The sequence below is a fragment of the Pteropus medius genome, unplaced genomic scaffold (assembly GCF_902729225.1).
Source record: "Pteropus medius unplaced genomic scaffold, Ma_sr-lr_union100, whole genome shotgun sequence".
Lineage (NCBI taxonomy): Eukaryota > Metazoa > Chordata > Mammalia > Chiroptera > Pteropodidae > Pteropus > Pteropus medius.
The window spans coordinates 2,763,135-2,786,738 of record NW_024340697.1 but is presented as its reverse complement, the minus strand read 5'-3'; the positions used below and the strand labels follow the sequence as shown (position 1 = coordinate 2,786,738).

The 23,604-nt window shown below is 39.9% G+C and overlaps 1 long non-coding RNA gene and 1 pseudogene across 1 annotated transcript; one reads left to right on the top strand and one right to left on the bottom strand.

The window, feature by feature from the left end:
- Positions 1–13,595: 13,595 nt before the first annotated feature.
- On the bottom strand, positions 13,596–13,714 carry LOC120611913 (uncharacterized; annotated as a pseudogene).
- A 1,517-nt stretch (positions 13,715–15,231) lies between these two features.
- Positions 15,232–21,461, top strand: LOC120611575 (uncharacterized). Its single transcript, XR_005655230.1, has 3 exons — positions 15,232–17,388; positions 18,350–19,109; positions 20,726–21,461. It is a non-coding gene; the product is annotated as an uncharacterized LOC120611575 (long non-coding RNA).
- Positions 21,462–23,604: the final 2,143 nt, after the last annotated feature.

Here is a 23,604-nt window from a genome sequence, read left to right as displayed (position 1 = left end):
ACCCCGTGCTAGATGGAGAAGCATTGGCAAGGGTACCTCACCTGGCTGGGCGTGGGCAATCAAGGATGGGCGTGGATTCCAGAAGGGGATGGAGACGTGTATCATTGTGGACTTGTAAAGTCTGATGCGCTCTGAGAAGTGCAAGTGGAAACACCCTGCAGACAGCTGGAATTTCTGCGACGTATTATTGCGTAACAAATGGTTTAAAGTACGAACAGTTTATTATTTCTCACAATTCAGTGGGTTTTCTGGAGAGTTCCGCTGGTTTTGCTTGAGCTCACTCATATGGCTGCGTTCATCCAGGACAGCAGCTAGCCTGGAAGGACTGCGAGAGCTTCACATGCTTGTTTGGCAGTGGCGTCGGCTGTTGGCTGGGGCATCTCCGTTCTCCTCCATGGGGTCTCTGATCCTGCAGGACACTGGGTTGGCTTCCTTCCCTTCATGGTCTCTGGGCAGCATGCCACGGCTACGGAAGCAGACACAGCAAGGCCTCTTTAGACGCAGCTTTGAAAGGCACATAATGTCATTTTAGCTCCAGTCTTTTGAGCAAGCAATTTACAAGACCGGTCCAGGTCTGAGGGATTTGGAAATTTATAAAGGGAGGGTCAACAAGGACACCTTGCAAAGGGTCTTTGCACACGGGACCGTAAGAAGCCATGGCCATATTTTGTAATCTACCACAGTTGCATAAATGCTTTTGAATTTCAAGAAAGTAATTTGGATGGAAAGTAGAGATTTTGAAGTTATCCATGTATAGATTAGAAGCTTCGAAATCCTGGCAGCATATCACTTTGCCCTGTGGAACAGGAGCCATCTTCCATATACTCCATGTGCGGTAATGGCTATTTTTCTGCAAGAAAGAGATGCCCTAAGACTTTGGGTGGGACAACTCAGGGCTTCATAGAGAAATGAGACTTACTGGACACCAAAGAGTGAAGACCCCAACCTTACTTCCTGCAGTTATTCTGTGGAAATTAGGTCAACGAATTGACTTTCATCTCCAGTCCTAACCACAAAGTTTAATGTCCACGCAGGGATTTATTATGTTCAATAAAGAATTTGTAATAAAATTAAAACTTAACGAAGTCCTGAATAGCTTCTGTAGTGTTCTAGTTTGCATGCTTTCTTGCTGAACTAGCCTTTTTGGTTGATCGTCTATTTGTTTCCCAGAATTCTTTCACACCTGAGCTGGATTCAAATTCCTCATTTGCTATTAGCTATCCCGGACGAGTTGGAATTTGGCCCGCTCATCATCTGTCGGTATCGGATACCAGAAAATGAGGAGATTCTCTTGAGGCAGTTATAGCAGAGCCCTAGAAAGGCCTTGGAGAAAAAAAAATGTTGCTTATAGAGCAGGGACCTTAGTATTCTTAACTGTCTAAGAACTTTTCTGTTTCTTAGTGATCTTAGCTGTCCTTTCCCGAACAGTAGCCACTAGCCACATGTGTGTATTTATATTCATTTTAAATAAAGTCATCGAGTTACTTAAATGAAAAGTAGAGTTCCCCAGTTGAACTGGTCTTATTTCAAGTGCTCAATAGCTACATGTGACCAGTGGCCGCCATCTTGGATAGTTCAGACGTAGAACATTTCCGTCAATGTGGAAAGTTCTATCAGACACCATTGCTCTGACATTTCTAGTCCCATGAACAGTAAAACTGGTAATACCAGCGTTAGATCCCCATCTTGTGGATTAAAATCAAGGGTGAAGGGTAATTTCCTATGTGGTCTAACACACCCATTGCAATTAAAATTGATTTTTGGAAGACAGTACATATAGGGAATACAATGTAATTATGTTTGAGGCCATTTATGAATTAAAAGAGTTCACACGTAGATTTCACATTGATGAAATTAAATAAAATCTCACCAATCTGGAACGGAGGCCCCAAACATCCATGATAAAACCTAACAAGCATAAATATAAATGTTTGTCTCGTTGGTTTCAGTGAGGGATTCACACATTTTCTGTAAAGAGCTAGTTAATAAATATTTTTGACTTTGCATGCTAGCCAGTTTCTGTTATAAGTTTTCAACTCTTACATTGTGGCATGAAAGCCATCATAGACAAGATGTAAAAAATATCGCGTGACCGCGTTCCAATAAAACTTTATTTATAAAGAAATGGCGGTAGGCTGGATTTGGTGTGCCAGCTACAGTTTGCCCACCCCTGCACTTGGTCACTTGTTCAAGTGCAAAACGAGGCTTGGCCTGACAAGTAACTGTTCAGCTGACACCGTCGTAGGGGATCTTCAGTTGACCAGGGGCTTGGCTTTCGCCAGTTGCCTTAGGTAATGTCATTTCAGTCTGCATTGACAGACATGCTCCATCCAAAATCAGGAAAGGAAGAATTCCATTGTAGTTCACAGTTGGAATTTGCATTCAGTCTCGATATCGGCACTCTGGATGTTGCACGGGACGTTCAAGGATCTGGATACTGAATAAGAGGGGACTGGAGGACACCGGGGTCCAACTTAATGATGGTGAATTATTGGGAGATGTGACTATCGCTGTCTTGAAGTATTCGAAGTCCTGGCTTGTGGCAGGAGGTATAATTTATCTGAACAGTTCTAGGGTTTAGAAATCGAACTAATAGGCACAAATTTATGAAAGAATTTTAAGACTATTATAGTTGTTTCAAAATGGGATACCTTACAAAGTACATAGTTTTCCACAAATGAAGGGTTTTAGAAAAAGGCGGGATAATTATGAGTTGGCTGAAAAATGTGTACTACAGTTGGATAGAAGGTTAGAAAGAAAATCATCTAAGTTGTAGTTATACTATCAGGACTAAATTGCATGTCAAGAAATCTCAACCCAAACTAGCTTAAATACAAAATAGGATCTGTTGGCTCATGTAACTGAAAGGTCCCAGGATGGGTCTGACTTCAGATGAGGCTGGATCCAGAGGTCTCAACCAAGTCTTTAGGTAAGGCTGCCTACATAATTTGTGGGTGTAGTCCAAAATGAAAGTGCAGGGTCCATCGGTCCAAAATCATTAAGAATTTTAAATCGACAACAGCATGGCATTAAACCATGGCTCTGGCCCTTCCCACTGCAGAACCCTATGAAACTTCACAGGTCGCATGCCCAGAAGCCAGTTTATTTCGTCTCAGACTCTCAGACCTATTTTTTTCTCTAGGTTAGATCATTTTTAGACCATCTTTTTTCACTGGCAGCTCAAGGCTTATATTTTTATAGCTGCAAAAGAGTATTCCTCTCCCCTAGTTACACTAGCAAATGATACCAGATAATTTCTAATAAACTTTTCTCATCTACGGATTCAAATACGTGGTGGCACTTTCTTTGGCCAGGCCTGGGTGACGTGTGTACCCAAGTGGCTGAGAGTAGAGTCAACTCTATTCTAGGACCGAGAGAGAAAGGGATAGTTCCAAAATGAAAAACGGAACGGAGGTGCCTGAAGAACCAGGGGCGGGGGATGGGCGCAGGACACGTCCAATAATAAATGTCTACTTTCTTTCGCACACAATTATGAGAGATAATAAAGCGACTCAACGTGAGAAGAAGTCACAATCCAGAGATCTTGGCAGTAAGCAAACAGATTCTTTTCACTCTAAAGAGTTTGCTAAATTTTTAAATACTCTTTCTTCAGGTATGCAAGAAAGATTTTTTTTTTTTTTTTACCTCCTGTACATTCAATTCAATGTAACATTTGTATTCTTATCATGAGCTACTTAAAAACGGCGAAGATTCTGAGCTCCAACACTTACTGCCTTGCTTCAATTATTTTAATACAATGAAGATTGTTCCCTGGAACCTTATTGTATTTCTCGGGCCCACCTTTCATCTAAAACTCCTATTCAATTTCTTAGGAGGAAAAATATATGTTTGTATGTAAGTCATTACTTTCTGTCCTGGTCAGTTCTGTTGCTGAACCAGCCCATTGTTTAATAAGCTCTGCTCAAAATTTGAGTTATTTTGGTGACATCGTATGAAAAATGCATGGAAGGGAGAAGAGAACCAGGTGGCGCCGGGATCATGGAGAGTCGTAGATGTAATGAATTCACCGCTAAAGCAAATCTGTCTAGCCATGCTATTCATTCTAATCCCGTGAGATCTGACTTAGTTCTCCTGTCAAATTTGACACTTTGGGGGATCCGAGTTAACTAACGATGCTATTTCAGTCTGTTTATCGGTGGAGGCAGGGGACAGTTAATTACAATCAGGCTCTGCCATGGTTCCATGCGGCTCACGGACAACCCTTTTTCTGAAGCCAGTTGTGTCGAGGCTAAAGTTAAATACAAGATCTCTGAAGTGACACTTCTGGGGTTTGACTTCTGGTCCTGACACTTGTGAGCTGTGTATCCTTGGGCCAGTTTACCTCTGAACTTCGTTTTTCTCATTCTTGCTGGCTGTGTGTAAGCCTACACCATGGAAACGAAAGTGCTGGCGTCCCCAGGTCCACTGCATCTGCCGAGATTCACAGGGTACATTTTTCTGGGTCATTCAGCTAGGGCAATAGAAGAAAAACTAAGATGGAGATGCCTTGACTGCCTGTTAGTATAAACAAGTTATCAATTAGTAATATGCTTGGCTAAGCACACGTTGGCATATATTTACGTTGGTTGACTTCCACCCGACACTCGTCCTTACTTAACCAGCCTGGCTTGTTCTTCACAAATCCAGGAGGCATAAATTTACATTAATTGAAAGTCTAAGATGATAGTCTTTTTGCCTCTTTTCCCTTTTCTTTTCGTCCTCTTTTTTTTTTTTTCCTTAAATACTTGGCTCTTACGAGATGTTTGGAGCGGGCTCCAGCTCTCGGCTGTCCCTGGTCACTTTGTGTAGGTCATTTGTCTGCCAGGACCCCTCTCTCCTGCCTCCCACCCACCCACACAGTCCATCTGGCCAGGCCCCCAACCCCAAAGAGAAGGAGAAAAAAACGGGCTGCTGATCACAGGAGGACTTGGCAGACGATGAGGATATTTTATAGTGATCCACCTTCACTTTGGGGAAGAAAGCTCCATTTTCAGGGTCTTAAGTTGATGGAGTAGTAGAAGCAGCAGTGTTCAGTACTAGTTACGGGCTCAGCTCTAGGGTCTGCCACTGTGCCCGAGTGCCAGCTCTGCCCCTCACGGTTTTGCCTCTTTTCCTGTCTCAAACGCAGGTCCTCAATAGAACAGTGTCCTAAAGCTTTTGGAAAAACAAGAGCTATTTCAAGGAAGATGTAATTTTCTGATCTTTCACCTAAAGATTGAAATCTGGTCTATTAATTATATCAGATAACCCTCCCCCCTCCCCCGCCCCAATATTTGGATTTTTCAGGTTTATAGGTTTGTGCTTAGCTTCAATTGGTTTTGAACATTTTAAATATAAATCGCAGACTGTGAAGACTCGGTCCCTTCCTGCTATGTTTCACAGAAGAAGTTCAAACACATCTTCCCACTGATAGGTACTCACAGTTCCTGGCTTTTAAAGACGTATACCCCAGTCTAGAGTTTTTCAGACTATAAATAGAAGCGTTGAAAATACTCTTGAAGCTTTCTCAATTGACTTCCCTAAACTAAGTTAGAAATTAAAGTTCGGCTGAGGTGCCTGTCTTTGGCTCATTACGTCTTGCAGCATTTTCTCTGAAATGGCAGGTCTCTTGGGACAAATCAAGAAAACGGTCTCTCTACATTCCCTGAAAATTAGAAAGGCAAAATTTTCTGATAATTTAAAATTATTCTTTACTAGGATTGCGTATTGAAAATGGAGCATGGCACCTGGGTAGATTAAGGAACTCGATGAAATGAAATAAAAGAAGAGAAAATCTATTTATGTTTGCATTCACCGACTATCAAAGTAGTCAGTGACACCGTTGGATTTTCGAAAAGTCCCAAGGTACTTTGCTGTCGTTGCCAACAGAATCTACCCTGATTTAAAACGTACCACCCCTTTAGGTAACAGGAATAAAAATCTCGAACGCCAACCAAGTGCACATTTGGAGGGAGCCTTTTGAGAAACGTTTGCCTGCCTAGCTATACGGAAATGACACCGAGCTTCATGTGAATTTCTCGCTGTGCCTACCTTGCATGCTAGACCACCACTAAGCTTGATTTCACAGTTCAAGTCCTGGTCTCCAGTGACCATGTACATACTGAAAGGGATACATACCCAGTACATGCTCAGCCTTGACCCAAATTGCAATAAAGACCACCACCCGGGCCTGTAAAAAAATTACCATTACAGTTCTGCCAATGTATTTTCCTTCCAGGAGCCAGAGAGTGTACCCCCATCGCACATTTACCGCAATAAGTGCTCATGGCAAAACTAGGCTCCACATTAGATAAGGATATTTCATGGCCAAACAGGTGAGGCAGCTGGCAGCTCCTCAATTCCTAGTTAAAAGAATTCATTCAAGTCTCAGATAAAGGGTTATTCCCCATGCAGGCGGTTACTGACCTTTGGTAAACAACGAACTCATGGGGAAATTTTATAGTGTAATGGTACCCAGGCCACACACCACACCCACCGGATCAGAATTTGAGACTGGTGTTCTGGCAGGGGTACAAGGTTAATGCCCCACAAGTGAATCTCACTACGAATTATGGGACCAGATGAAACCAAGACCTTCGTCTTTCACCAGTAGACCTTATGCCAGAGCTGACTTCTGATAGCCCTTCTACACACTAACCGTTCATCCTGCCCACCGCCTTGTTTTCCTCTTGGCTTACTCATTCTAACAGCTCGGAGTGAAAACACCTCCAAGGGGCAAACTGTTCACTGAGTCATTTTTCAAATGTCATTGCAAATGTAAGCAGTACTGGATTCACACAAGTAACAAAGGCAAAAAAAAAAAAAAATGTCATACTAGTGGTAGTGATAGTTTAAGGAACTCAATTTATTCCCAGGGGCTCCATTCATCAAATATCACTATAACTGTATTGCGTATTCACCAGAAATCGTTACATTTTGGTAGTGTTTGAATCCCATTACTGACGGTCATAAAATTCACTCTACTAAGAAATCATGGCTGTCAAGTCCAGTCTGATTAAAGAGAATGACAGATGACCCGAAGCCTTGGAGATGATGTTTTTGACTGCCCATCATTTCACATATGCAAGATAATTAAGTGATTATTAAAGGAAATCCATAGGTACAGTTACAGGACCCCGCATCATAAATAATTTTAAAGGTGCATAATCTGCACTTTTCATGTCTTTTATTGTTTCCGTACAGTTCCTTGAATTGCCTCAACCCCAAAGCATTTCGATTCTCCACTTCACGTAAAACACCTTTAAAAAATCTCAGGAGCCACGCGCAACACCAAAACCATAAAAATCATGAGTTCGAGTCCTTCCAGCTGATAAGCTCGAATGCGGTACATTGTGAAGTACGGGATACTTATCGATGCAGAAAACAGCGATTTAATCCTTCCTGCTTTCTTACTTTCATAGTACTTGAGAATGTTTGGTATCTTTTTGTTTTTAAGTGGCTCTATATAATTGTTTGTTTTTAATGGAATCTTCCAAAGTGCTTGTTGATGACTTTTTTCCTTTTATTTACTATATGTCACGTAATAATGTCATACTATCCCGGAGAAAGGACTTAGATCATTTTCGATGATGGCAGCATTCATCTCTTTTGATACCTTGGCTGTTCAAAATTGGTAATAGTGACCTCCGGATAACGACAATATTACATAAAGCTGATGCTCAAATGTGTCTTTGGCATATTGCGTGATGATACAAAGAATTTCATTAAGAGGAAAAGAAATAGTAATGTTGCCATTCACAGAGTGAAAACTGAGCTGTGAATTCTGGAAAGGAAATCAAACATAACTATTTCCGATGAGATCCTCCATTTGCACCATTGCATAGTATCTTTTTTTCTCCAACTTTTGGGAGAAAAGTATATATACAGATGCTTCCGTATGTCTTCATATTTTCCCTGTAACCTTGACTTTTATATCTCAGCGCAGGCCATGCATGTCGGAGGGTACAGGGAGCTAAACCGAGGAGTGTTGGGGAGGTTATCTAGCAAACCTGAACGTATCTCACATGTACAGACAGACCTTGGTGATATTGTGGCTTTGGGTCCAGAGCACCGCAAGAAAGCGAGTTGTAATATGTTTCCTTGTATGGAGAATCTTGCCTTTAATTTATCAAAAAATACCACATCTGTGAAGTACGAAAATACCAAGTGCAAGAAAGCTGAGATATGCCTAAAAATGGAAATGCAGCCTGATTTTCTCTCCCTTAATTGTTGAAAGAAGGTATTACGAGTGGAAAAGCTGACGATAATTTAAGTGTGTATGATCTTCGGAGGGACCATTTTACATTGACCAACTGATAATAAACAAGGAGTACATCCAGCTCCTTATGCCTTAATGCACTCGCCTATCGCCTTATTCCTGTTGGTCTTCCAGTGTTGCTCTGTTTTCGATGGGCCTTTCCCTGCTTCTCCCTCATCCCTTCAAAAATGTTACACATCGTCCAGCACATCGCATTGTTTTAGTCGTGTCCAAGTCAGTCTTCTCCAAACAAGTGTGAAGTTCCCTTCCAGCAGAACTGGATTAAATTTACTTTGTTTCCACACCAAAACCAGGAGCTGGTATTTTAAAAAGATTAATAAAATTAATAAGGTAACTAAGAGAAAAAGAGAAGACACAAATTATTAATGCCAGAAATGAAAGCTGGCACAGCACTACAGATGCCATGGACATCGAAAGGATAATAGAGAATTATTGTGGAAGACTCCATGCTCCCAAACTTGATAACCTAAATGAAATTCCCTGAAGGACACGATCTGTCGCATTTGACACAGGAAGAAATAGAAATCAAATCTGAGTAGACCTATAAGTATTAGATATTGAATCGATAATTAATAACCTTCCAAAACAGGAAGCACCAGGTCCGGATGGATTCACTGGTGAATTCTACCAAACATTTAAGGAGGAAATACCAGTTGTCTACAATCTCTTCCAGGAGGTAGAAGCAGAAGGAATACTTTCTAGCTCAGTCTTTGAGGCCTGCTTTCCTCTAATACCAAAACTAGACAAAGATATTACAAGAAAAGAAAGTTACAGACCAATATCTCTCATGAACATAGATGCAAAAATCCTCAGCAAAATATAAGGAAATCGATTCCGACAATTTATAACAAGAATTATACACTATGACCTAGCGAGATTTTTCCCAACTGTGTGAGGCTCTTTCAACATTTGAAAATCAATTAATGTAATCTATCACATCAACAGGCTGAAAAAAAAAATCACATAATCATATCAATAGTCTGAGGAAAAGCATTTAACAAAACCCAACACTCATTCACACGGGAACACTGTATCGCCATCCAATTTTACTGTGAACCGAAAACTCGAAAAAATCAAGTGTCTTAAAAAATGAAGCCAAAACTCACTTCCGAATCAACTCTTTCCTTGGAGGAGAGCTTTCCCATCAAGGCAGTAGTCTGCTGTGAATTTGGTTTGAATGAGCTGTCTCTTCTCTGCTGGTTGACTCAACTTTATCACGTTTTGAAACACAACCAAAATTTCTGGGCACATTCCTCAAACGGGCTCAGAGCACTGCTGTGACTGGCCTCCATGCCACTGCATACCATGTGACATGGACATCCGTGATGATTTAATTAACCTGCCTTTGTTATTTCTGTAGCGCTATAGAGAAGAATCAGTATTCTTGAGTCACCAACAGTTTTGAAACTGCCTGCAGCAAGCTGTAGAATGGTGGCTGGTAACTTAAGAGCCTATGCAAAGATGGCGGCCATGTTGATACTGGAGTGAGGTGGAGTAAGGATATTGTGAATTGTGCATCATCGCTTATCCTTCACCTTGCCAGTCAAGCATGACAGAAGGATGCACCTCCTTGCCATCTGTTTCCCCTCCCTCTAAAGATGACAGCTTGGGTACTCTGTAGTCAGTGTTTTCAAGTTTAACCAGGTACGTGCCAAATTTTGAACAGCGATTCTCAAACGTTAGTGTCCGTCAGAATCCACCGGAGGGCTTGTTATAATCATTCTTGGGCCCTGCCTCCAGAGCCTCTGATTCATTAGGTCTATGGGTGGGCCTGAGAAACTGTGTTTTTAATAAATTTCCATGTGATGCTGATGCTGCTGGTCTAGGGACCATCCTTTAAGAACTTCTGTTCTAAAAAGTCCACCTCGACATCAGGGGAAGAACTGAGTGGACGGTGTTAAGGCACTAGAAAGTGGCACATCTGTTTATCACATTTTTTTAACGGATGGGCAGCTCAGAATATTTTCTCATGAAAGAAAATATAATGAGTGTTCCAGATTGAAAATGGAGCATATGCAACTTCCTTTTAAGGCACTGGCAAAAATGATACGAAATGAGAACAAAGCCAGCAGAGAGTGGAAGGCAGTGTCAAATATGAAAATGGGAACTTTCTCTGCCTGGTTTTAAATCAGTTCTTATGTTTTGTATATACCTGTTTGTCCATCTCAGGACCGCCTCTTGGCTTTCTCATTTGTGCTGACTAACTGCCCGGCTTATATACAACACACAATAAGCTTTTGAAATAAATCTACTGACTTTGAAAGCTGTGTCATTTTTTGAATATGGCTTGATGGTCTTCTCGAGTTGTTGGTAATTAACTCCTATTTTTCCTGCAAAATATGACCAAGCATTCCTTTAATGTCAAAAATATTTAGGTGCTGTATATTTGGTTACCGAAACAGACATATATGCCTTTTGGAGGAAATAGGGCCCCAGGTCAGTGTGAAATAACAGGTAAAAGAGTCCTTGCCAGGGGATTTATGCTAATCGGATAATTTAAAAATTGTCTGATTCTTTGGTAAAAGTCTGACAGATAGAGGTAGGGAGATCTAGTTCTTTTTTTTTTCCTGACCTGGCTAGTGGGTGGTATGTTACAATGTTCTAATGAAAGCAAATCTCGATCAGAGTTTGAATAGATATTAATTAGTGAGCTGGCAAAAAGAAAGAATGAAAACCAAAGCAAAAAACGAGCAAGCCTCCCAGGTACTCCTTGTGAAGTGAGGGAGAAGCCACTGTGCCTCACGTGCCTTGACAGTTCTCTTGGAAACAGACATGGTGTCAGGTGTGTAGCTGGACCAGGCAGAGTCCTCTGACAGGTGGGTGCTGGGAGAGGGTGGAATGGCAGAATTCAGAGTATGGCTCTTGGGTATACAGATGTTGGTTTTGCCCAATTCTTATTATTTTCTCATGCAATATGTCCTGTATTGCTTTCCAAGCCACCACAATTCTGTAACATCACTCATTTCTTCAATGAAAAATGATTCTGACACCCTGTATGCTAATTAACAAATCCTCTGGTGCAGATTTAGATAACACATTTGAAGTGCTTGCCTTGGCTGCCTCTGAAATGTGGATTCCTGAGTAGGGGCCTTTCTATATGACCTGATTGTCTTTAGGATGTGGGTTAAAATTAACTTACATAACCAGATGCATATCACTGCTTTCTTTCAGTTATAGAAAGAAGCTAGCAGAGGTGAGAAATCAAATTCTACAGGTTAATCACAGAGGCACTTAAAAAATTGAGGAAAGCTGCCCCATTAGGAAATGTACGTGTTCCAGGTGTCGGGGATAGAGGAAGAAATTTGGGGACTGTTAGTGTTTTGTAAAGTACCGTTACATTAAATTTGGAAGTTTCGTGTATGATTTAGGTTAGTACGTAAGAAAATATTATAAAAGTAATTGTCGCATTTTCGAATTCCATCTTGAAGTCCCAAGATTTTAGATTCTCTAAGGCGTAAAGCTAATGAAAGCAAAGGCATACGGAAAATGCCCATGGAGTTTTCAGAGGGAATGCTGTTTCTTTTCACACTTTTCTATTGCTAGAACAACACTTGGGTAATGCCGATAGCAAGCCCTGCATTTAATTATTGAAAACAATGCCAACATAAACTCAATCCCAGTGCTGCCTTTCTTCTCTTTTATCCAAGATCTGGCTGTAAATGTGATTTTCTTGTATGTACGTTGAGGGTGACTTTTGTACACAGAAAAGATTATTTGAGGGACATTTTTGGAGTTAGTCGATATCCGGGATAGTCAAGTTACACGCTCAAAATCTTGTTTATTTAGGAGAACTAGGTTTTTTTTTTTTTTAATTCTAGCAAAATTCAAAGTCACTTTTATGAGGATAAATTTAAATTTCCTTAAATTTTTAAAACTACACTTTTATATTTCTTTTAAAGTCCTTTAATTGTCTAAAAGAATCCCTCCAAGTATTGAAATTATTCTTATAAAACTATTGTTTTAAACTCAGAGATACAAGTTTTGTTCTCTTAAATATCCCAGTCACATTAACAAATGGTTTTTTAATGTCTAAATTCAAATCTAAACCAGTTACTCACGTACACATTTTAAAATAGAATTCCAAGCCTATAACCTATTAGATATTCCATATACCAAATTCTCTGAAATAATATAAGGTATTTATAATATCAAGTATAAAGAGGTTAACTCTTAATACTGCGGATTAATTTATTCCATCATTTCTATGCACGATTCTAAACCTTTAGTAGATTAAAAGACATCCAAAAAGGAAAAAAAATCATTCTCACTGAGGTACGTTGGAGTTGCTATCTCAATTCACCCAGTTTTTAATTCAGCCAAGGCTGCAGTGTGCTGATCTTTATTCATATTTGTGACATTCATGAGAAATACTGGTCACTGTGACTATTTCTATTTCTTGACCAGTGGGTCTCAATCTTGAATTTGTGTTAGTGAACCACTTGGAGTCTCATTGAAATGAAGATTTTGATTCTGGAGGTCTGGGTGGGACCTGCATTTCCCACAACCTCCTTGGCGACACCTACATCTCTGGTGCATTACCTACCTCACTGGTAGAGTATTGAGGTCTTGGATTCAAGTGGCATTTTGCATAATTCTTCCATCCACTCATGGATGACTTCCTCCCCCGAGGAGATATTTTACTTCTTTCACCGTGTGATTGGTTTTGCATTTATTTGACTCTCTTGGGATATTCAGATGTCATCCCCGTAAGACTCTGTGGGTCTCTCCAAGCTTTGTGTCTCTGGTCATAAAATTAAAAGAATCCCCGAGGATTCAAATTACTCTGACCACTTTGAAGGGGGCAAATGATCGTTTTGAAATAAATGTGCCGAAATATTTTATCCGGAAAAAAAAAAAAAGAAACTAAATAGGATGAGATAAGGTTACCAGGTGGATAAATTGAACTCTCTTCGAGTTTTAGAAATATAAGGTACAGTATTTTAAAATGTCGGTTCCTGTATCTAAATGATTTTTTAGATTATTTCTAGCTACTTCGTATTGATTGAAGATGTGACTACAGATGCAGGTTCGTTGGGTTTTGATTTGTTTTAACATAATGGCTCTCCTCCCCCAGTGAGTTCTTACTTGATCATAAGGATATACAGCTTGCTGGAAGTTTTCTCTGTCACTTACAGGGAAGCAACGTGTCTCAGAGAGTGAACTTTTTATTTCAACTAGCTAATGCCAACCAAGCCAGGTTTCTCACTGACATTTCTTTACTCAATAAAGCAAACAATTTAAATTTTAGGAAAGTGCGTGCACATGTGTTTCTTTCTTTCTTTCTTTCTTCCTTCCTTCCTTCCTTCCTTTCCTTCCTTCCCTTTCTTTCTTTTTTAAACGCCTACAGCACCCGGTATTCCAAGGTGGTCTCTCATCCAAGTACTAACCAGGCTCAACTCTGCTTAGCTTCCGAGATCAGACGGGATTGGGCTTGTTCAGGGTAGCATGGCCGTAGACCATGTGTTTCTTTTTTGAATGGCTGTTGGAGCAGGCGGTGAGCAGCGAGCACTCTTCAGTCCCCATCATAGGTCTTGGCTCTGTGGTCTTGCAGCAGGCCTGAGTAACACATCTCTGTTACCTGCCTGGCCCTGCAGGCAGTTAAGTTTGCTACTCTACTAGACATGGGTCCTCCCATATAGTGTTCACAGGCGTATACTTGTATACAACCTGCCAGCAACAGGTTTCTGTATTTAGATTTGCAGGTATTTGGACATAGCAATTCCACTTCTAGAAATCTGCACAAAGAATTAACTGGACGGGCATGCGATTTTGTCTAAGGATGTTCTCTGTGATATTGTTCACCAGAGCAAAATATTAGAAACCACCTAAATATCCATTAGTATGGAACAATCATGCAGTTGGAATAATATGTATTTATTATTAATCAACATGGAAAAGGGCTCTGATGTATTGTTCAAAGAATAAAGCAGGCCTCAAAGAAGCCGTTGTAGCTGTGTCCCATTATTTCAAAAAACATTATGCGTTAAATTACAATTTTCATAACAAAATAAAACCGTGACTCTCATACAGATGTAAAACGAGGACATATTAAAGACTTTGTTTAATTCACTTTCAGTGAGGGAATTGGTAAGATTTTTGAACAGTTCAAAAGAGATCCAAGTTGCCACCGCATTTATGGGTCAGAAATAGTGAAATGAATTTGGAAATGGTTGCCAAAGCGGCTTATTGAACAGTGGGCAGGGGAGTTGGTTGCACCTCCGCCTTACTGAATTTATTTACCCTCTATAGTCAAGTATTATTTTGCATTGGTATCAGTTATCTGCAATTTACAGGGTTGCAAAATAGTTCAAAGGCAATTAAAGGTACAGAGCCACCACACGGGCAGAATTAGATAACTTAGCAAGGGGTGTTCTAACGTTTAGAGCCTTAATGCGTAATTTCCCCTTAAAACACAAATTTTTTCTATATCTATGTGTATAGTAAAGTTGAGAATGAGAACAGAAAAATGATTACTTATCTATGGATTGTAAGATTGTATGTTATTTGTATTTTTTCTCTATTTCTGTGTTTTCAAGGTATTTTGAAAAGAGCGTGTAATATTTTATTATAGTCAGAAACAAAACCCTACTTCCGTATTGAAAAACAATGCTAAATCCTCCTGGAATGTTTTTAGTAAATCCTTAAACAACAAAAGCATTGACGCTGCCTTTAGGATACTGCGATTAAGATACTAGGATGAGAGTGGGGGCCAGAGAACTTGGGATGGTTGGCAACGTGGGGTGCTTGACCGCGTGGGGTGCTCACCTGCTCTTTCTGGTTGGTCCTCCAGTTGATTGCTTTGCTTTGTGTTCAGGCTTAAAATATTCCCACTTCTAAGAGATGGTGATGAAACCAAGGTGCTTTTGGCATGTCGATGGTGCTTTTAGCTTTAACACTCAATACATGAAGTGCCAAGAAGTTGCTAATATTTCTGTGCCTTTTTCAGTTGAGTCAGGGAAAAACGGGTGGGAGAGGGGAGGAGGACAGTGTCCCTGCATGGTGCGTCAGAAGGGAAGATGCTTCCCATTTCTGTGTGTGATGACAGTTATTAACGAATAGATCTCTCCAAGTGTATGCAACCCCCTCGGGTTAATGTGCTTATTTATAGAACTGATTTGAAAATTAAACAGAGCTTTTTCTTTCTCCCATTTTACAGTTGCAAAGAGATAATAAACATGCTCATGGCTTATATTATTCCATCAGTATTTGCCTCGGTATTGATTATTGCCTAGAGATTTGTTGTCTGTCTCTTCTTCGGTTGTCCCCCACCCCGTGCCATTGTGTTTCTGGCTGTAATCCTCATTTCCTTACAGCCTGCCAAACTGCAGCTCCTTTGGGATGCCAGGTTTGTCTTATAATCCTCCTGACTGATGAGAGATTTGCAGAGGAGTTGGCCTGCACATACAGTATATATCTTACTGACAGTGTATATGTAAAATTTTGAATAGCAGAGAAGATTATATTCATTTCCCATTGGATAACAATGATTAGGATTGCATCAGTGATTAAACAACAGTCTCCTGCTCTTCTTTGGTTTAGCTCAGAGCTGTATGTACGTCGATGCCAAAATATTTTTGTCGAATGAATGAACTGAACAGTGTTTGTTTGTATTAACCTATGTATCACCTTTCTGGAGTCGTGCTGTGTGTGGTTATGTAAGCATCCTGCCATCAGAAGGAGTACCTTCACTTATCAGAAACCTTGAGAGGGCAGTGTTTACGTTCAGTTTGGAGGTTTAGTTCTCATGATGATAAGCCCAGCATTCCTTAGGGCAGGACTGGCCTTGGGAGAGAGGAAGCCAGGAGGCAAATTTGGTCTTCGGTTCCCACAATGGATGAGATAGTGTCCCTTGACACTTGATGTCCCAGTACCTGTGACTGTGACATCATTTGGAAGTATAGTGTTTCTCACTTCCGTGGTACACCGGTCTCATAGTTGAAGGCTTTATCCATGTATTAGTCAAGGTGAGTAATGTAACCAGAAATCACTCTAGGTATAGTGAGCAGGAAGGGATTGAATATAGAGAATTGTCTGCTCACACACTGTTAGAGGAATTAGGTAGCGAAGGTCAAGGATGGGCTGTTATGCATACCTTGCTGGTATGAAGAACTCAAGAAGTGCAGGGTCGACAAGAAGCCAGTATCCAACATCAGCAGTCTTCAACGCTTAATGGAGTGATTCTCAGGGAGCCACTTGGAAGATCCCAACAAAATTCTGCATATATTATCTGTCGATACGCACACATCTGACTCTTACTGCTGCTGGTGGATAATGTCTTCCCTCTCTTCCCCTACCAGGGCTCTGTGAATGGCTTATGTTGGCAGAATGTAAAGGAAAGCCTCGTTCCTAAGGAATGGTGGGAAATGTAGTTTCCAGGTTTTCAGCCTCAGTGACACTAGAGAGAATGTTGAAGGGCAAGGGCAGAACTAAATACACATGTCACCCTGCTTACTCGTCTTAGTTTCTTTCCCTCAAAACAAGAACGAGTACTTGGTTCTCTGAAAGAGTCTGATAATCTCTTCATTTCAACTAAGATATGAAAGATCAATAAATAATACCTTAAAATGTTTTTCCTCCGGAACTGTTTGTATTTTCATGCGATCAAAGATTTAATTCAAAGACGAGAATGCATTTATTTGACACTTAATTGAAACGGGGACTCACAACAGTGTTTTCTCATGGGTCCTCAGAGATACAAAGAAATTTTAGGTGGAAATCTTTGCTCTTGAGCATTTTAATCTTGTTTGGATTTCTCTTTGCGCATGCGATGACATTTGGTTTTGTTGATCTTCTTTTGGTTTATTACAGATACATAAGTGAGAGGCAGATTCATTTTCATTAAAGGATTTTCAATTGTCTATTATTACTAGTGATTTTTTAAAGCGGCCGTTTTACTCCTCCTCTCCTGTCACCTCCCCAGGGAAAGTTTTGCAGTGTCTGGAGACATGTTTGGTCTTCAAAACTGGAGCGGTGGGGATGCTACTAGCTAGCATCAAGTGCATCGAGGTCAGGGATGCTGCTCACCCTCCTACAGTGCACCGTACAGCCTCACGATAAGGAGTTACCCAGCCCCAAATGTCATTAGTGCCACAGCTGAGAGATCCTACTCTGTGGGTGATTGGAGGGAAAAGGTGAGGTAGATCTTTGTTATTATGACCCTTCTCTAAGCCGAGGTAATCTTTAATGCTGTTGCCACCTGTGTCGTTCAACTTGCCCTTGCCTTAACTCTTTCTTTGTCCTCTGATGTCCGTCCTCTGCCAAAAGGCATGGCCTGTGTTCTTCCCCTGGCCTCCTAGTTGACATCCGAGGTGGTGGTAATCCATCTTCTCCCTTTTAACTGCTCTTTGATTTTGTTCCATTCTGAGATCCTTTGTCTTTCCCAGCTTTCTTTCTCCCACAGTCTGCAAACAGCCCATCTGTTAATTTACTCCAGTCCTCCGAAGGGTCTCATCACATGTCTAGAAGGCCTGTCTTCTTCCTCTTATCACTGTCCCCAAATTTCACCCTGCTCAAGTTCATCCCCTTCCTTACTCCCCATGCCCAGGGCACTTATCCTGAATTTGCCCAGATTGTACATTGCCCCATTTGTGTGTGAATTGGGCTAATTGTATTTTATTTGTTGATTTGCTTGTGCTGGAGAAGTCCTAAAAACTGTAAATTCTTAGAAGGTAAAAACACGAGGGTCCTGTGGTGCACTTCAGCCAATCGGGACATAAAATCGGGCTCATGGGATGCTAAGGAAAAGCATTTTGATGATGGAGGAACGATAAGTCAGGCTGGAAGGAACTGTGGAAACTCACGAAGCCTGTTCCCAGTCCTCCCGGGCAGACTAATAATCATCAAAGATAAATGAGGATCTGCCCAATTTTCAAGGGTTGCCAGAGAGGAAAATTTCACAACCTGTTCCAGCTATTGACTATCCAGTTATGAAACGCTTTCCGCTAACCTAAGTCTCCCTCTTAAGGAATCAACATTGTGCAAAAATATATAGTAATAAATTTAGAAATATGAGTTAAGACTTTCTTTATACATAAGAAATTTATATACTACAATTTCCCTTCAAGTTAAGAGGATTTTTATTTTTATCTGAAGAAATTGCTAAGCTATGCCTTTTGGCAAAGGGATTGGAATTCAGGATAAAGAAGTAGCTTGAAAAGACGATGGACTGTATGAGGCAAGAAAAATAGTTTAATTCTGTCTGTATGCGCTCAGGGTATTTCTGCACAGCCGACTTAGAATGCTGCAAGTTCTTTTAAGATGACTGCTATTGGGGAGTTTATTTCTTTAACAGCATCGTCTCCCCTTCTGTATTAAGATGGTGCATTGTATTGTTTCGTTCCCTTCCTAACTTCCTATAGGGCAGCTGTTAAATTATGCAACTTCACAGGGCCATTCTGTCTACCTCAGCATTACCCCTTTCATTGCAGAAATGAATTTTCAAGATTTGTGCAATTTATTCAGCAAACAAGGATGGAGCTTCTCTTGTGTGCTCAGGCACCATGTGGGCTAATTATAGATTCAGAGAAGATGCTGTCTTGACCTGCGAGGGGCTTTAGAGTCTAGCAGGGAGTGTAGACATGTAAATAAAGCCTTTTGGAAAGGCCTGTGGCCTCCACTGTAGCAGTGTGTGTAAGATACAGTGGGAAACATTTGGTACATAACTTTTTATTAGGTATACTATTTTCATTCTTTAAGAACATATGACTTCGAACCGAGATAAACCAGATGACAAATCTGGTCTCTGTCACTGTGTGTTTTTTTCTGAGCCTTAGAATCTATCCTTGCACATGGAAAGCAGTCGTATCTGCCTTGAAGATCACTGTGGCGATTAAGTCAAAGGGCCTTTTACTGGGTAGGTATTTAATAAATGTTGTTTCTGTCTTTTCTCTTTGCCGGTTCAAGGATAGTATAAGGGTCTTTTATTCTTTTTCGTCAAGGTGGGGGGCATCTCCTCCCAGTGTCAAAATTACCTTCCTGCGTATGCAGACTGTCCCAAGTCATGAGGCCGAGACATCTCTATCATAGAATCTGAAAGTGACAGAGATGTGTCACCTTTTCCACCTTTTCTCACAGCTATCCATAGGGCACGCGGCCAGTCCGATGCAACACTTGTCTATGAATTAACAGCTCATGGTTTTGAGCCGCAGGGGCCACACAGAATCCGTTCTGATGACAAGTTACATTGACAGTAGCCACTGTATCTGGCTGTCAGAAGTCTTGGTTGCTGCGGTTCTAGCAGTGGTAGCTCAAGTCCACAGTGGTGAGATCTACTGAGCAAAATTTTGGTGTCTGTCCTCAGTGGCAGCAGCAGTGATACCTTTAGTGTCCTGATCCGTGATGTGAATTTTCATGTTGGTCCTGGGGACACTGCCTCTAACCCTGCTTCTGACTGTTAACCTCAAAGCCAAAGGCCTTTCAAAATGAGAGACGGTCAGCATTTATTTGAGATCAAATTCTAGCTATTCTGGATGCACAGATTCAGGTTGAAGATGAAATAGGGAATAGTGTTCGCGTTAGGAAGCAGAGTCATTGGATATTTTTGAGATAGGGAAGGGGAACAATTACATCAATAGAAGGAAGGCATTTCTGTTGGTACAGATAATATTACATAGCGAATGTTAATTCTAAACAATGTTTTCAAATTTTCAGTTCGGTTATCATCAGTTCGGTAGTCATAATAACTGCTTTCTCGTAATCTTTCCGTAAGTTATTTGGGGCACGATGTTGTTTAGGTCCAGTCTAAAGGTCATTTTCCTTGTTGTAACATTCCAAAGGTTTGAGGCATAAGACACGCATGGCAGTCTCTCTTCTGTGGCTACTCAGGCTCCATTTCGAACGTGGCTCTGTTATTTTGGGGCATGAACTTCGCAAACAGCCTTCATGAACAACCATGTCCTTTCATTGATTCCTTTTGAGCTTGTATTACCCATATTGTTTCTATTGCTCACAATTTGAACTTTTGACTGATAAAGAAATGGTTAAAATATTATAATGAGGTTTTTGGTTATGCTACAGAGATATCTCATATGCTGTCCAAGAGAGACAATTCACTTCTTCGCTAAGGAGACCCTTATAATGGTCGCTTTTCAATTAGTTTGCATTTCTTTTTGTTCTTAAACCTTTCCACATCTTTCTTTATTGTCGCATGCCATTTCTTATTAGAAAAATAAGAGTGTCCCCAAGTTTCCATTCGTTCGATGCTAGATCTACATGACAGAGAGATATAACTTGTAGAATTGCCAAAACCCATAGTGCCATATGCAGAAAGAAAACAATTCTGACTTTCTGTTTTTGGCATTTAAAAAATGCCTTACTAGTCTCTGTTAATATTCTGTTTTAAAACCTGACTATTCAGCCTCGAGGCTCTTTGCTATAGATAGAAATTTATCAATATTTTAACCAAGGCTGAACAAACAAAAAAGTCAACAGGAATCAAGTAAAAACAAATCTCCCACGTTCTCGTTCCAGCATCGGTGGTATGGCTTTCATTGTACTAACCATCTTTGAAGTACACATCTTGCTGATAACAATTATACACTCAGAATGATAAACTGTTAAAAAGATTGTTTGAAAGCTGTTTGCAGAACAACAAAAGCAAGCAGAAACCGCAGGAGATGGGGGCCTTGAAAAAAGAAGAGCACGTCAGGTGAGATCCACACTTACCTGGCTTTTCCACCGAGGGTGCTTTCCGTTTCACATGGTGCACAGGGACAGAATGCAAGTAGCAAGTGGCATTCTTATTATGTCGAGGAGAGTCAGAGGTTAGAGTTCGGGGCTGCCGAAACACTTGGAAATTGAGAGGGGGAATTCTGAAAATGGGGATTCCCAAAATCTACATATAAACCTCTGGTGGACCCGTAAGCTGTGCCCCCAAGGTGTGACTCCAAGGAACACATCAGAAAGCAGTAGTTTCGAAGTTAAGGACGTTAGGACAGATTTTACCAGCTGCCGGGTGATGGCATAACAGATTGGAGCGCTCATCCTGCCAAGTGATAGGAGTTTGGTAAACACTTAAAGGTTTTCATTGGAGCCTCGGAATGGCCGTGCTTTAGGAGTAGAGTCTGTGTCCCAGAATCGAGAATTATGCCCTTGAAATAAGGACAAAAGATAAATAGACCCACTCTAAATCAAGCCTTCGCAGAATTAAAGTGATCCTCTGATAACATATCTGCTTGTTACTACAAAAATCAACATTTTTCAGAAGAAGATAACAGAATATAGATCATATACAACATATCATCAGTAATGTCTAGTATATAATTACAAATCGCTAGACATGTAAGGGGCAGTAAAATGTAACCCATAATCAAGAAAGAAAATAGTCAGTAGCTGAAAATCTATATGTCAGCCAGATGTTGGAATTTTCTGACAAAGACTTTAAAATAATTCAAGTCTTTAAAATAATTAAAGTCTTTGTGAGAAAATTCCAACATCTGGCTGACATATAGATAACGTGTTTCAAATTTGTGGGGAAAGATGGCTGTGATGACAAAATAAGGAATTTCAGGAGAGTGAAGGTAACTTAAAAAAGATTGTAGAACAGAAAAATCAAAATTGTATCTTTGGTATCCTATTCGTTTTGGTATCCTTCCCAATTCCTTTATGCCAAATAGAATTGTTTTTTTGCATAGCTGATTATTAGTAATTTTAATAGCTAAACCTCTTTAAATCTATAAATTTTCATTTCTTCCTTTAAATCATATAAAAATCAGCAGATAATAGCTTCCTATATTGCAATAAAAGATTACAGTAAATTAGTGTGTCCAAGTAAGTTTTGAATACCGTCGAACAAATTAATAATACTACTCTATTTAAATCAAGAAAATTATCTATTACATTTATTTCCTAGACTTAAATGTAAAGACTAAAACTATGGAAAAATTCTATTTGGGAAATCTTTGGATAAATTATGAAATAACTGGAAGAAACTACAACAGTGATTTTGAATCATTCTGGTAGTTTGGTTTTATCTATGTAGAATCAGGTAACGGAAATAATTTGGACTTCAATAAGTTGTTTAATTTATAGATTTCAGTTATTGGATGTAAAAACTATGTATGAGATTAATGATCACAAAAGCTAACATAAGTAACCTTCAATGGACTTCTGACTTTTTAAATTGGTATGGTTGCTAAAATATTTCATCTTAGCACTTGTGTGAGTCGATTCACTGTATCCTGAATTAACATATAAATTAAGTATTTTCAATCATAAAATGTCTTAAATATCTATATAGTACAGGAGGTTTTAATCTGCAGTTCATAAAACTAAGAGCACACATCTCACGTATTTTTTTATTTTACAGAGTAATATATTAAAAAGTATAGTTTTTGAAATTAACTCACATTTTTTTTGCCAGTTTTCATGTTAGATTTTTGAAAGAAGACACCAAAACTCAATACCATGTACTAACTTCACTTCATAGAAGTAATAGCTTTGCGGAACCAAAAATTAATTTGGGAAACTTTAATAACAAGAGAAACTGCAGTCCTCTGTCCGTAAGCGTGCAGGATAGACATTGTACAGTCACATCGATATATTCACCACATATACCTCATTTTCACCGAGCCCAAGTCTTCAGATTACCATTTGACTATCCTTTCTGTAGTGTGATGGATGGGCATGGTGAGTGGGAGTAGGTGAGCGCGTGAATCCCTTGAATGTGTTTGCAAAAATTTATCTGTAACGTTGGCTGTTTTGTGGGAAGAGGGTTCCTCTCTCATTCAATTATCAGATGTGTCCTTGATTCCAAAAAGGATAGGAATCCCGATTAATCGTTTTCTTCAGTTACTGAGAATTGTGACACTTTTCCATTTCCTCATTCTTCTTACTTAATAATTGACGCTTTAAAGGGACATGCCTCTGTTTATTTCCGAGACTCACTTGGCTTATAAGAAGTAAGATGAATCTTTTCAATATCTTATGTTACTATTGTGAAATATGAAAGCCACCGCCATGTTTTCATAGGTTCCGCTTAAGTAACAATGGCTTGGCTTTTTTTCTGTGGTGGTGCCTTCAGGAATAATTATTAACATGTGACTTTGAGCATATCATGTATTTAAGCCCCACTCTTCCTAAATATGTTCACAAAACCAAAAGACAGAATGTAAAGTAAGTGAACAAGAAATGCAGATCAAAAAGAAAGATAAGAAGCCAAGTGTTAATATATAAAATTGTTCTCCAAGCTACTTCAGCTTTGCTAGACACGCAGTTCAAAATTGGACCAATCTTCTAGGAGTCAGGGCGACTTCTAGGAGTCAGTGAAATTAGTTGAGTTATAGTGGGGAAAAAAGGCAGGTCAACAAAACTAGCTCGAACCAGCAAAAGCCAGCTTGATTGAGCACCAG